We start from the raw sequence: 12,176 nt of genomic DNA on the forward strand, positions 1-12,176 counted from the left end.
CCGGCTCGCCACGCCGGGCCGGGCGCTCCGACTCCTTCCCCAGCTGGTGTAAATGTTGCTCCGGAGGCGCCGCGTTTCCGATCACAGGGCTCCCCCTCCCTCAGCCGTGGGAAGGGGAGAGGGGGCCTGTCATCCCCCAGTGGGGGAAACTGAGGAAGAGACATGTAATGGGGCTGGCCACGGGCCATGCAGCATTGAACCCAAGAGTCTGGGGGCGCAGGGGAGAATGAGCGTGTGGGTAACACACAAGAGCATGGGTCATAATAGCAGAGTCTGGTCCCTTATCTGTGCAGGCTGCATCGGGCGAGGTAGCAGAAGCACAGCACTGTGCCTATACCGCTGTTGGCCTTGTTATGCTGATCTGAGCGCAGCCCTATGGGCCAAAGCAGCAGACCAGTTCCTCTCACAACTCTGTAACTAGACATTTTAGTGCACACAGAGATTAAGTATATTTGTGCCCCCCTAACATTTGTTGTCATTTGTCCACCCAAAGGTGTCACGTCCTCCCTTCCCCTGATTTTTTGTTTCTCCCCCTCCCACAGACCAGGCAGGTTGGGTGGTCTGCTGAAGTGAATGGAGATGGAGGTGCTCCCTTATTCCCCCTTGCTGGGGCAAGTACTGGCCCTACTAAGCCACACCACCCTGGTCTTTCTGTGTGGCTTCTGTTTCTACCCCACTATTCCATCTTTGTGCCATGTTGCCCCCCACAGATTATAGCCCTGATAAAACAGCTACCTAGATATTGTTAAAAACACACATGCTCAGTTACCCCTCCCCTCCTGCCCAATGAAATTATATTTATTTCTGGTAATAACATTACAGGCCATTTAAGGAAAATAACTTGTACAGTATGTTCCTGCCTTGCAGTGTTTTATAGTCAATAATCTTGGGTGTGAGTTTGTAAAATTCCAAATGAAACACAGACCTGCAGACCACATGGCCACTGGGAGGGATTTTTCCCCACAACAAATCTTCCCTAAAAGTGGAGTCAGCTGCTTTATCCCAGCTGCTGAAAAAAAAACCCAACCAACAGACACCACCAACAACCCCTTATTGCTTTCAGCTGCCTTCTAAGACTCTCTGAACCTCCACAGCAGCTTACTTTATTTACCGTCTTTTGCACTGCCATATAAACAAGAGTCTTTGCTATAACAAGCAAATGGCTGATGCCAACACATTTTTGTGTTTTTAATTAGTTCTTTGATGCACATCCCTGTAGGATGAGGCAGAGGAGTATTACTATCCCTATTTTTAAATGGGAGAAACTGAGGTTTAGTGCAATTGAAGATTATGACCAAGCCCCACACAGGGGTACATGCTGTGCAATGATAGATTGCTGTTGCTGGCTTGAGTGAGTAACCAGCAGCTATATGCCTGATACTCTGGAGGATGAGAAACAAGCAGATTTGTCTCTGTCCCCCATATTCTAGCCAGCAGCTCCAGAGAAGGATAGGGTGATGGAAATTGCAATAAATCAGGAAATGTGGCAGATTACTTTAGCTCAAGAGCAAGGAAGGAAGTGTGTCTCCTAAAACAGTTTATTTCCCTTAGTTGCAGTACCCCTAACAGAGGGCTGTGCCCACAGGTACAATCTAACCTGAAGAGATTTGTCCAAAAATCATACTCAAAATCTGTGGTGGAATTCCAAATAGAATTAATATCTTCTGAATGCAAATCCAGTTTCTAAACCTTAAAACCATCATTCCTACTAGCTGATTATGTACAGTGACTATTCTTCAACAAAATCCATAGACTTCAGTGCACTTGTCTTGCACAATGAACACAGCAGGCCTGGATCTTGGATCTCATTTAAACTAGTGCATGTAAGTTGTGACTGCATTCAAATCACTGGTGTCACAATCCTTGGATCTGAGTAATGTGAGCTCAGCACCATGTGACAGAGACTGTAATTGAAGTTAATCCAATAAAAGATATAATCTCACCCACCTTGTCTCTGGTTTACTAATAGGCATTTAAAAATTCTAATTTTTATATTTAGAATACAATGTAATCAATGTGAAAAGTCTGTAAACTTAATTTTTAGAAAGACCACACATCTGTAAGATCTCTCCTTGAAAATCTGTAAATATAAATTTACATTGTGATGACCTCTGCTGGACAAAATCTGAGCAGATCAGCTGTGTCCAATAAGTATTATACTGCTTAGAGCTAACAGAAACAAATATTTTTAAATTCAAATCACGGAAGTCTTTGTTTTTGGAGCAGCAGGATGTGAACTCTTGACCCACTTTTGCTGTTACATTCTCATTCAATGTGTGTAGTGAGCTGAGATCTGAAGTAGTAAGTAGCAATCATGGATTTTTCACGTGCGTATAAACAAAAGGTATGCAAGGCATTGTTTTTCTTTGCTATTACAGACAAAGAAGATGAAGATAGATGATATTGCAGAGGCCTGATAGCTTTTTGAGAAGATGGCTAAATTTGATATGCCACACACAGCACTTTTGTCAGGACTTTGATTCAGTGCATTGAGAAAATGTATGGGATCCAATGAGGCAACTTGGTATGCGTGGAAAGATACTGTCACTGACAGAAGAGTTCTGGAATGGAACAGAAGCAGTGTTCCAAGTTGGTGACTGATACACAGTTTCGCTTCCTTTTTCCCCAGGAGTCTAGCAAGGCTGCATGCTCCCACCATCATTGTTCAGAATCAGCTTTGATGAACTGATGGAGAAGGTTAAGGAGGCAATTAATAGTGGCAAAACACATTCTGCTTTGGAACTTAAATTGCAGTTATCTGGCTCATCGTGTAGTCGATACAATTTGGATCAACTACACAATTAGTCGATATGGCCTGCTCTACAGAGCCGCAGCGGGTGTAGCCCTGGAGCCGGGACTGAGCAGTCCCAGCTCCCACCAGTTCTGGGAGTCACCCTCGCTGCAACTCTGCATTTTAAATGTAGCAAGGGTGGCTGGGATATTACTACATTTAAAATGCAGAGGCACAGCATCCTGGATCAGCATGAGCCGGGATTACTCGGTCCTAGCTCACACTGTGTCCAGCAGCCCCTGTTCATGGCGGCCAGGGCTTGCTGCGGGCAGGGGCTGCTCTGACAGCAGTCCCTGGCCAGCCACAGCTGCCATAAACAAGGGCTGCTTGGCGGCAGCAGTTCCTGTCCACGAGGGGGCCCATCTCCCCACTGGGATCCCCATGGACAGGGGCTGCTGCAGAGGCTGCTTTGCAGCAATCTCCTCTATTCCCCTCCCACCACTGCCTCTAGCTGAGGCAGCCGTGGGAGAGGAGGTGGCACTGCAGAAATGGTGCTAGGGAGAACCGGCTTTTAAATCCCCAGCCAGTATAACTTGTCATTGCTCCATTGAAGTCAGTGGCACTGTGACAATTTGCAGCAGCTAAGGATAAGCCCCCAAATATCAGCTTCCTTGCTTTTCTAGGGTTACACCAGAATTCTGAATTCAAATTTCTTTGCATCAATATGTAACCAAAAGCTATCACAGCACACAGAGTCATAGGCTTTGATCTAACAAAATTAATAAAATATAATAATAACAATAGAATACCTTAGCCTGGTGAAATGGTGCAGATTGTGGGATATGGCCCATAGCCTGATTACAGAATACTCAGGAAAATGTTTAGGAAACCTGCCAATTCCTATGATCCTTCATTGCCAAGCACACAATATTCTGGAGGAAGGGTTTGAAAATATCTCCTATCTACATCATAGAGATCAGACACATGATAGAGGAAATGTTTGTGTAATACAAACATTTGCAATATGACACTTTCCTGAAAGTAAAATATTTATGTCAATGCAGAGCCTTCCCTTGGAGGGCTGAAAATTTACATATAAAATACCCTCTTACTGAAAATTTTTGCAACTTTTGTAACTTCTGCTTTTGGAGCTATAGTTTGTGTTTTCATATCTGATGTAAACTAAGAGCCTTTGAATGCATTACTTGGAATGGAACTCAGGGAGCTAATGGGTCGAGGCACTCCTCTGGGTAAAATCCTTCTAGAAAAGTTAATAACACATAGTCTTAGCCAAAAGCATTTAATGCACAAAACTCTTTCCTGTAAGTTGTCTATGCAAACAAAAGTACTAAATTGATGTTGTACTCACAGAAGATGCAATGAGATGTAGCAGTTGTAATGTCAACCAGGTAAGCCAAATGTACAGGAATGGTGCAGTTTTAATAAAACATATATCTAGACATTAATTATATTTTGTGGTTTTCTTTAAAAATATATTTGTTAATTTCTAGGGCACTTACCATTAGGCTACCTGCATGCTCCTTTCCCATCATGTCAGACATACAGCTATTACCATCCTTGTAAAAGAAATGGGAAGCATCTCGATCTGCTGATTTCCTGCAATGCTTATTCCTTAGCCACAATACCACAAAAAGCCAATGCAATTTCAAAGTTAAGAATTGGCGTGGTGGGGGTCAATCCCCATGCTGTTGCCCAGGCTGGCTTCACCCAGGTCATTTTATTCTCTTATTTTCCTTGCTGTCCTCAGGCAGCTTTCTCCTAGCACTTTTCAGAAAGGGTAATTGCAAGCCCTTTATTCAGCTGTTACCTCTGCTCCTGATTCATTCAGTCAGGGGTTTTTTTTTTTTTTTTTGGCATAATCTGCACAGGTTAGGAACCCTGAAAATCCAAACCTCCATTATTTCAGGAATATTTCCAATTCTGACAATCCCCAGCATAGCACCATAGATGGTCTGGCAAACCTTCATGAGCACATTCAATGGTCGATTTCCCAATGGCCAACTGATTGCCCATAGATCTGTAGCTACCAATTTCAAAAGGACAAAAGCAACATGCTTCTGGACCTTATTTGCTTTGTCAGCTGGGTGCTTTGCCCTTTCAGTGCCACAGTGAGCACCTCACACAGCTCCATGAATCTTTCTCCTGCAAAAGTTCTGGGCCCACTGCAGACTCTCATAATGTGTTCACATCAGCTTGTGTTTGTGGCCCTGCTCCAGAAGCAGCAGTCTGCATGGCAGTTATTTGACATTCCAACACCATCAGCTCAGTTGATGACTCGGTGTCCACATTGCCCTGTTCAGCTGTTGCTGGGCTTCTGGTAAGTGCAAGCTACTTCCTTCATCTTTCTCTGGCCTTAAAGCAGCCTCTGAAACCATTGTCAACATCTCCTAGTAACTGCTTTGCCTTCTGTAGAGGCATGAAAAAGAAGCCCGGCCTTCAAAATGAGCAGTAGCTCTCAGTCTTGGTAATTAGGGGTACAAAGATCAATAGCTTTGGGCAAGTAACAGGACACTGCCATACCATCTGGGTTATTGCCAGAAGTGAATTTTCCAGGGCCATTTCCTCCACAGTCCCCAGAATAAGCAGGCCAGTTGCCCCGCACTGCCCTACAAACACAAGCACAGAGCCATGCAGTGAGTATGTTATGGAGTATGCACCCAGATGGCTCTGTTGCTTGTTATGGACACATATAGTGCCAGTGCAGGTGCAGGGCCATGACAGCAATGTACTCATATTGCCATGTTTGTGAAGAACACTGGATGGGGACTATCCTGCTACAGCTTCACTTGAGGTTAGCATGATGCTGGGTTATACATTTGTCTTTCTCTGACATCCATCAGGGTTTAAACTCTGGCGAGAGCTCTGCCTCTTTTCATACACATGTAAACACATTTTATAGATCAAACCAAAATCTGAAGACTGACCTAGCCCAGTGCACAGCCACGGCGTGATATCTTTGTTCTTTAGTCAATACACACCATACAATGAACACACTGTGCACCATACAATGAACACTCTGTTACACACTATGCAGTTTACTCAAGGAGTAGCAGCCATGCTGTATCTATGAGGACTGGGTCATACTGCTTCAGGTCGGCTTCTTTTTTCTTTCCCTGTTAATACCCACAAAATACTGATGTGTATTTAGGCTTTCTTTCCTGCTTCTACCAACTATATTTAGTCTTGGGAAGATTAGATTTTTATCTGTAAATGTTGGCGAACATCCATTTCATCTCTTCCCCCCAAATGATGAAAAAAATTCCCATAACTAATAATTAAAATGTACACATGGGCAAAGTAAGAAAACTGTTACTTGAGAACTTGTTAGAATTTGTTTTTAGGACATTTGTATATGTTAAAAATTTATATTTTCAAGATTATAAAGTTTACACTTTTTGAATCTCAACATCTCCTGCGATTAAATAATTACTGTGTGCATACACAATTTCCCATGAAAACTTAAATAGATAAAAATAGAAAAAAAAATAAAATAAATATTGATATTCTCTGCAAAGTTATGTTTTAAAAAAATCAAATTTTACCATGTCTAATGATACTTCTTCAGTGGGTGGCATGTAGGTGATTTTCACACCCTTCTGAAGGAAATATTGAATGTGTTATGAACATAAAGGCACCCTTAAACAATCCAGATAAAGAAAAGCAGAGTTAACGCATCAATTGAGGTCAGGGTGGGCCTGGCACAGGCAGCAGGGGTCAGACCCTTCCTACACTCCCCCTGGTGGTGGGAAGCACAGTGACCTAGACCAGCCTGCTACACTTCCCTGAGCCCAGCTCCCAGCTGAATTGCTCAGAAGAGCAGACCTATGCTTACCCTGAGGACTTATTCTATTTCTCATTGCTACAACCTAGCTGGGAGATGGCAGAGTGGAGCAGGCTGGGGAGGCTCACTTTGCTTCCTGCTGCCACTGGTGAACATGAGAGTGGGCTCAGTCCTACTGTTGGTGCCTAGTTCCGCTTTAGCACAATGGGGCCCCCTTAAGTCACTTACCTCCATGTCAATTTGCACCTGAGATCTCACACCAAGGATAACACTGTAGCCAATCCTCTAACAAACTAACTAGTTTATATAATAAATAACTAGTTATTTACTGACTAGGAAAAATAACTAACTAGTTTTTTACAAGGTTAAAACAGATAAACACTACCACAAACGAGTTGTAGCCTTAGTTTCCAGATGGAGAGAGAGCTGTTGAAATATGCCAGTTCCGTATGTCCATTAGGGCTATGTCCATGGGGGATTTCTTGCTTATGTTTAGGAATCTTTGTCCTACAGTGTCCAAACATCATAAAAAATTATAATTCCTTCTGGTCAGGGATTTTTATCACCACCTCCCTAGACTCCAAGATGATCGGACAGGTGCTTCTGCACACAACCTGGGCATGGGTGGTTGGGGAGCAATTGACAAAGCCTTTGCTCTATAATGGCACATTTGGATTCAACAGTTCTTCCTGCTAGGCAGGAGATAACACCTTTAACACCTTCTGTTCCCATTAGATGAAGGAATGTTGTTTTTCCTGTTTAGTGAGTTACAGAGTTTCAGAATAAACATTGTACAATTCTACCGCAAACACTTCAGTACAATCTTATAGCATGGGATGCCGTTATTGTACATAGGATTAATACATGCAGCATCCTAGAAGCATTCCATAAAGTCTAAACACTAAACACATTCTCATAACACTAATGGGCTACATCTACACTGGCCCCTTTTCCGGAAGGGGCATGTAAATTTCATGAGTCGTAGTAGGGAAATGCGCGGGGGATTTAAATATCCCCCGCGGCATTTAAATAAAAATGTCCGCCGCTTTTTTCCGGCTTTGAAGTAGGAATAAGAGCCTCCGGAAAAGGGCGCTTTTTCCGGAGGATCGGGGCCAGTGTAGACGCTCTTTTCCGGCTTTTTTAAAAGCCGGAAAAAAGCGGCGGACATTTTTATTTAAATGCCGCGGGGGATATTTAAATCCCCCGCGCATTTCCCTACTACGACTCATGAAATTAACATGCCCCTTCCGGAAAAGGGGCCAGTGTAGACGAGCCCATGGTGATAGAAATATAGCCGTGTTAGTCTGGGGTAGCTGAAGCAAAATGCAGGACAATGTAGCACTTTAAAGACTAGCAAGATGGTTTATTAGATGATGAGCTTTCGTGGTCCAGACCCACTTCCTCAGATCAAATAGTGGAAGAAAATAGTCACAACCATATATACCAAAGGATACAATTTTAAAAAATGAACACATATGAAAAGGACAAATCACATTTCAGAACAGGAAGGGGATGCAGGGGGGGGGAGGAAGGAAGGTAAGTGTCTGTGAATTGATGATATTAGAGGTGGGGAGAGTGGGACACTCCCCCCTCCTGTTCTGAAATGTGATTTGTCCTTTTCATATGTGTTCATTTTTTTAAATTGTATCCTTTGGTATATATGGTTGTGACTATTTTCTTCCACTATTTGATCTGAGGAAGTGGGTTTGGCCCATGAAAGCTCATCATCTAATAAACCATCTTGTTAGTCTTTAAAGTGCTATATTGTCCTGCATTTTGCTTCATAACACTAATATCAGTTTTAGCAAAGAAGACACATGTAAGTTACATCGGTTTCCAGCTATTCTTTTGTCAGTGTTGCTGAGGCAAGAGACTTGCTGGCACAAGCTGGCACCCGGTCTGTCAGTAACACACTGGCCAGAGGAGAAAATGAAATCTGCAGAAGCAAGGAGGAAAAATCTGCACTTTTGACATTTTTCAGAGCGGAACAGAAAGGGCAAATTCTCAGTTAGGTCATATTTAGAAAAAAGAAAAAAAACAGACTACAGTGCTTCTGTCTCTTAGCCAGTTTCACCTCATTAGCTCACTTTTATGGTGTATTTTATCGTTTGTGCACTCGTTAAATTCAATATAAAAAGGTTGGAAATTATTTTTTAAATAACTGGGGGCTGCAACCCCGCTCACTATGCTTGCCAGCCAGCCCTCTGGCCGCTATTCTTGCCAACCCCCCCACCATCTCTGGCTGCTACACACAACCACTCGCCTGCACCCTACCTCCTAGCCAGACTCCGCCCCCTCACTCCTTCCTGCACCTCACCTCCCAGTCAGATTCTGCACCCCCATCCTAATCCCACTCTTTGGCAGAAATGGGAAGGGGCGCATGGCTACCACCTCCCTGAAGCACCCACGTGCAGCTCTTGCCCATGTGCGGCTGTGGCGGTGGCTCCCCCAGGGGAGGCGGGGTGACCCAGCCAGGGGTTTGGGCTTCGAAGGTGATGGGGACCCAGCCCCAGCAGCAGCTCCTCCCCGGTGGCACAGTCCCCTAGGGCATGAAGTGGGAGCTAGAGCTGGAGCAGCCCATGCCCGGAAGGGACAGCGCCAAGGCTGGCCAAAGCAAGCGGCAGAGGATGGAGGCAGAAGTGGGTGTCAGTGGTGGCTTAGGACACAGATGACATCAATCTGTCATCCTGCAGGAAATTTTTTTGCTATATACATAGAAAGAGACTATATATTTCGTGTGTGTGTGTGTGTGTGTGTGTGTGTGTGTGTGTGTGTGTGTGTTTAAAAGTAACAATTCATGCCCAAATTAGACCCATCTGTCACAGTGTGCTATTTAACTGCCTTGGCTGTTACTAGAACTGCAGGTTCCTCTGGGAGAGACATTCCAGCACGGGGGAATATCAGGCTATGCAAGGCTGTGAAAAACAGCTCCTGGTCAAACACTTTTGCTGAATGTCTCTCATGTGGGCATTTTCTCTGTTGAAGAACTGCAGGACAATGACACTCTGACACCTAGGTGGTCACTATAGGACTCTAGTGGATCGCCCCTCCCCCTTAGGGGTAGCTGAAGGACCCCCTCGCCATTCGGGGTGGTGAGCTTCCAGCTCTGCCCCTTCTGCCCATGCCTTATCCCTCACGACTGGAGCCCCAAGTCCCCTGCAGAGACCCAAGACCCTGGCTCCTTCCCTCACCCCCCTCCGCACACCATGGCCAGAACCACAAGTTTCCTTCCTTTCCCCTGGCCCAGAGGAGCCACGACCAGTTGAAGCCCCCAACCCCTCATTCCTCCCTAGCAGAGGTGTCCTGAGGCCCCTCTCTCCCCATACAGAGGAGCCCCAGGCCAGTCACATTGTATCTCCCCCCAAAGAAACTACCATGCAGGTTCCAGGGTGGCTGAGGAGGCAGTAAGACAGTTTGTGCTACTGAGCTTCCAGGGTTCATCAGTTATCTCCCTGGAGTTACTGATAAACCCAGGAAGCTGAACAGCACAAACAGCCTCCTTAGCTGCCCCAGAGCCTGCATGGGGCATAATAAAGCAAAAATTTCACCCCCACACCAAACCTCACAACCAGGCATCTGGTGGCAGTGGCAGCACCAGAAGCTCAGCCTCCCCTGGTCTATTATACCCACTGCCCATGGTGGTCACATAGAGCTTGTCTACTCTAGAGAAAGTTAGTGTGACCAAATGGATATGCATCAGCATGTGGTGACTCAGGGAATTCCCCTGGGAACTGTGGACCACATCTCCCATAAACCTCTGAGGTTTCTGATGGCTTCCAGAAAGCCTCTAGGGATCTAAAAGTCACTAGTTCAAGGAATCATACCAGGAATTTAGCACAGCTGAGGATATGGAAAAAATATTAACTGAACCAGAATATTTAGAGCGGGACCTGCTTTGCTGATAGCAGGTTAGGTCTGTCCTAAAGATTCAGGTCTCTAGTGGAGACCTAGCCAGGCCCACCAGGCTCATTCAGAGGACAACACACTCTCAGTTCCAATGCCTCTCCGGTACTCACCAGCAGCACTAACAGTTTCAGGCCTTTTCCTTAAGTTTGTTTTTTTTTTGATTCTCCTCTCCTACTTCAAAAACAGCATGAGTCAGGCTCCAAGAATTATGGGTTTTAAAAGAAGGCTGGGTTCATTTGTATTTGCTTTCTGGATCTTCAGCCTTTAGGGGTCACATTTTCAAACTTTTATTTGCAGCCAGGAATGGGGGTTGGTGGGATTGTGGACTTTCTTTCTTTTCTTTTTTTAAAGAAAGCTGCCATTCTCACCAACTGCCACAAACGCTTGAATGTATTTGTCACTTTCTAGCCTGGGTGAAGGGTGGAGCAGCTCTCATAGATCAGAGACCAAACAAGGAGACGAAATGGGCATCCCAAGCAAAACAAGGGCTTCCCTGAGCAATGGCTGCCAGTGATTATTGTACATCCGCTCATACCAATTAACAAACTGCCACACAACCTAGAATGGGCTTTAACTGACTCTGCCTGCTGCTGGGTTACACTGGGTCTTTACCAGCCATGAAAAGCAGAAATATTTTTAAAATAAAAGCTTACATCTGAGGAACTGAGTGCAGTCACTGCATGCGCTTCTGTGCTCCTTGTTTGGTTCGAACTACTTTAGTAAAAGTTAAACCTGTCATGAGCAGGGTTACGGGACACTGATAAAGCCAATGGCCCACCTAAAATAGGGCTCCCTATACTGTTAACAGCAGGTTGAAAACCAGTGTGAGGAACAGTGAACGTTTGTAGAAAATGCCTTTTGCAGCTAGAGTCTGCGTAACTACCCAGCTGAGTACTGAGGTTTTGCTATATTTATAGGTGAAAATATATCAAGCCATTTGCGATGAAAAATATATGAAGGTTTATAGGTGAAAGTGTCCACAGCTCAATGAGGAAGTGTTAGGCCACAAAAAATTGGGCCTAGAGCAGTTATGCTAAGACAGACCGAAAAGAGGCTAACAAAGGGTTCTGGTAGAAATGTAGCCGTGTTAGTCTGGGGTAGTTGAAGCAAAATGCAGGACAATGTAGCACTTTAAAGACTAACAAGATGGTTTATTAGATGATGAGCTTTCGTGGGCCAGACCCTGGTTGTGACTACTTTCTTCCACTATTTGATCTGAGGAAGTGGGTCTGGCCCACGAAAGCTCATTAAACCATCTTGTTAGTCTTTAAAGTGCTACATTGTCCTGCATTTTGCTTCAAAGGGTTCTGGGTATTCCCTGAGCAGAACTTAAAACATGGTATAAGCAAGGGCATACTTTAGATACTTGCTTAAGCTGCAAAAAGTAAGATAAGTGAAAAGCTGCATTCTTGTACTTGGGGTGCTGGGGGAACAGCTTGCTTAGAAAACTGATAAGGAAACTCCTTGTCCTAACTCCCTGTTTCTGTTCTCTGTTCTTAACTCCCTGTCTCCCTGGTTTTTTTGCTACTTCTCTCCTGTGCTGATAAGAAAGTTGCTGATGCGTTATGAATTGCTTAAGGCTGTTGTAAAGCAGGCTTTTTCTGTCCACGACCTTCGCGTATAGCCCATCCTGCCACACAAGGCCCCTCACAAAAAACCCAGACTGTACTCAGAGGAGCATGGGAAGCACAATGCAGTTTTTGTGAATAGAATTTGACCGTACAGGCATCCTGAGAC

The sequence above is a fragment of the Pelodiscus sinensis genome, chromosome 6 (genome assembly GCF_052426305.1).
Source record: "Pelodiscus sinensis isolate ZL-2025 chromosome 6, ASM5242630v1, whole genome shotgun sequence".
NCBI lineage: Eukaryota > Metazoa > Chordata > Testudines > Trionychidae > Pelodiscus > Pelodiscus sinensis.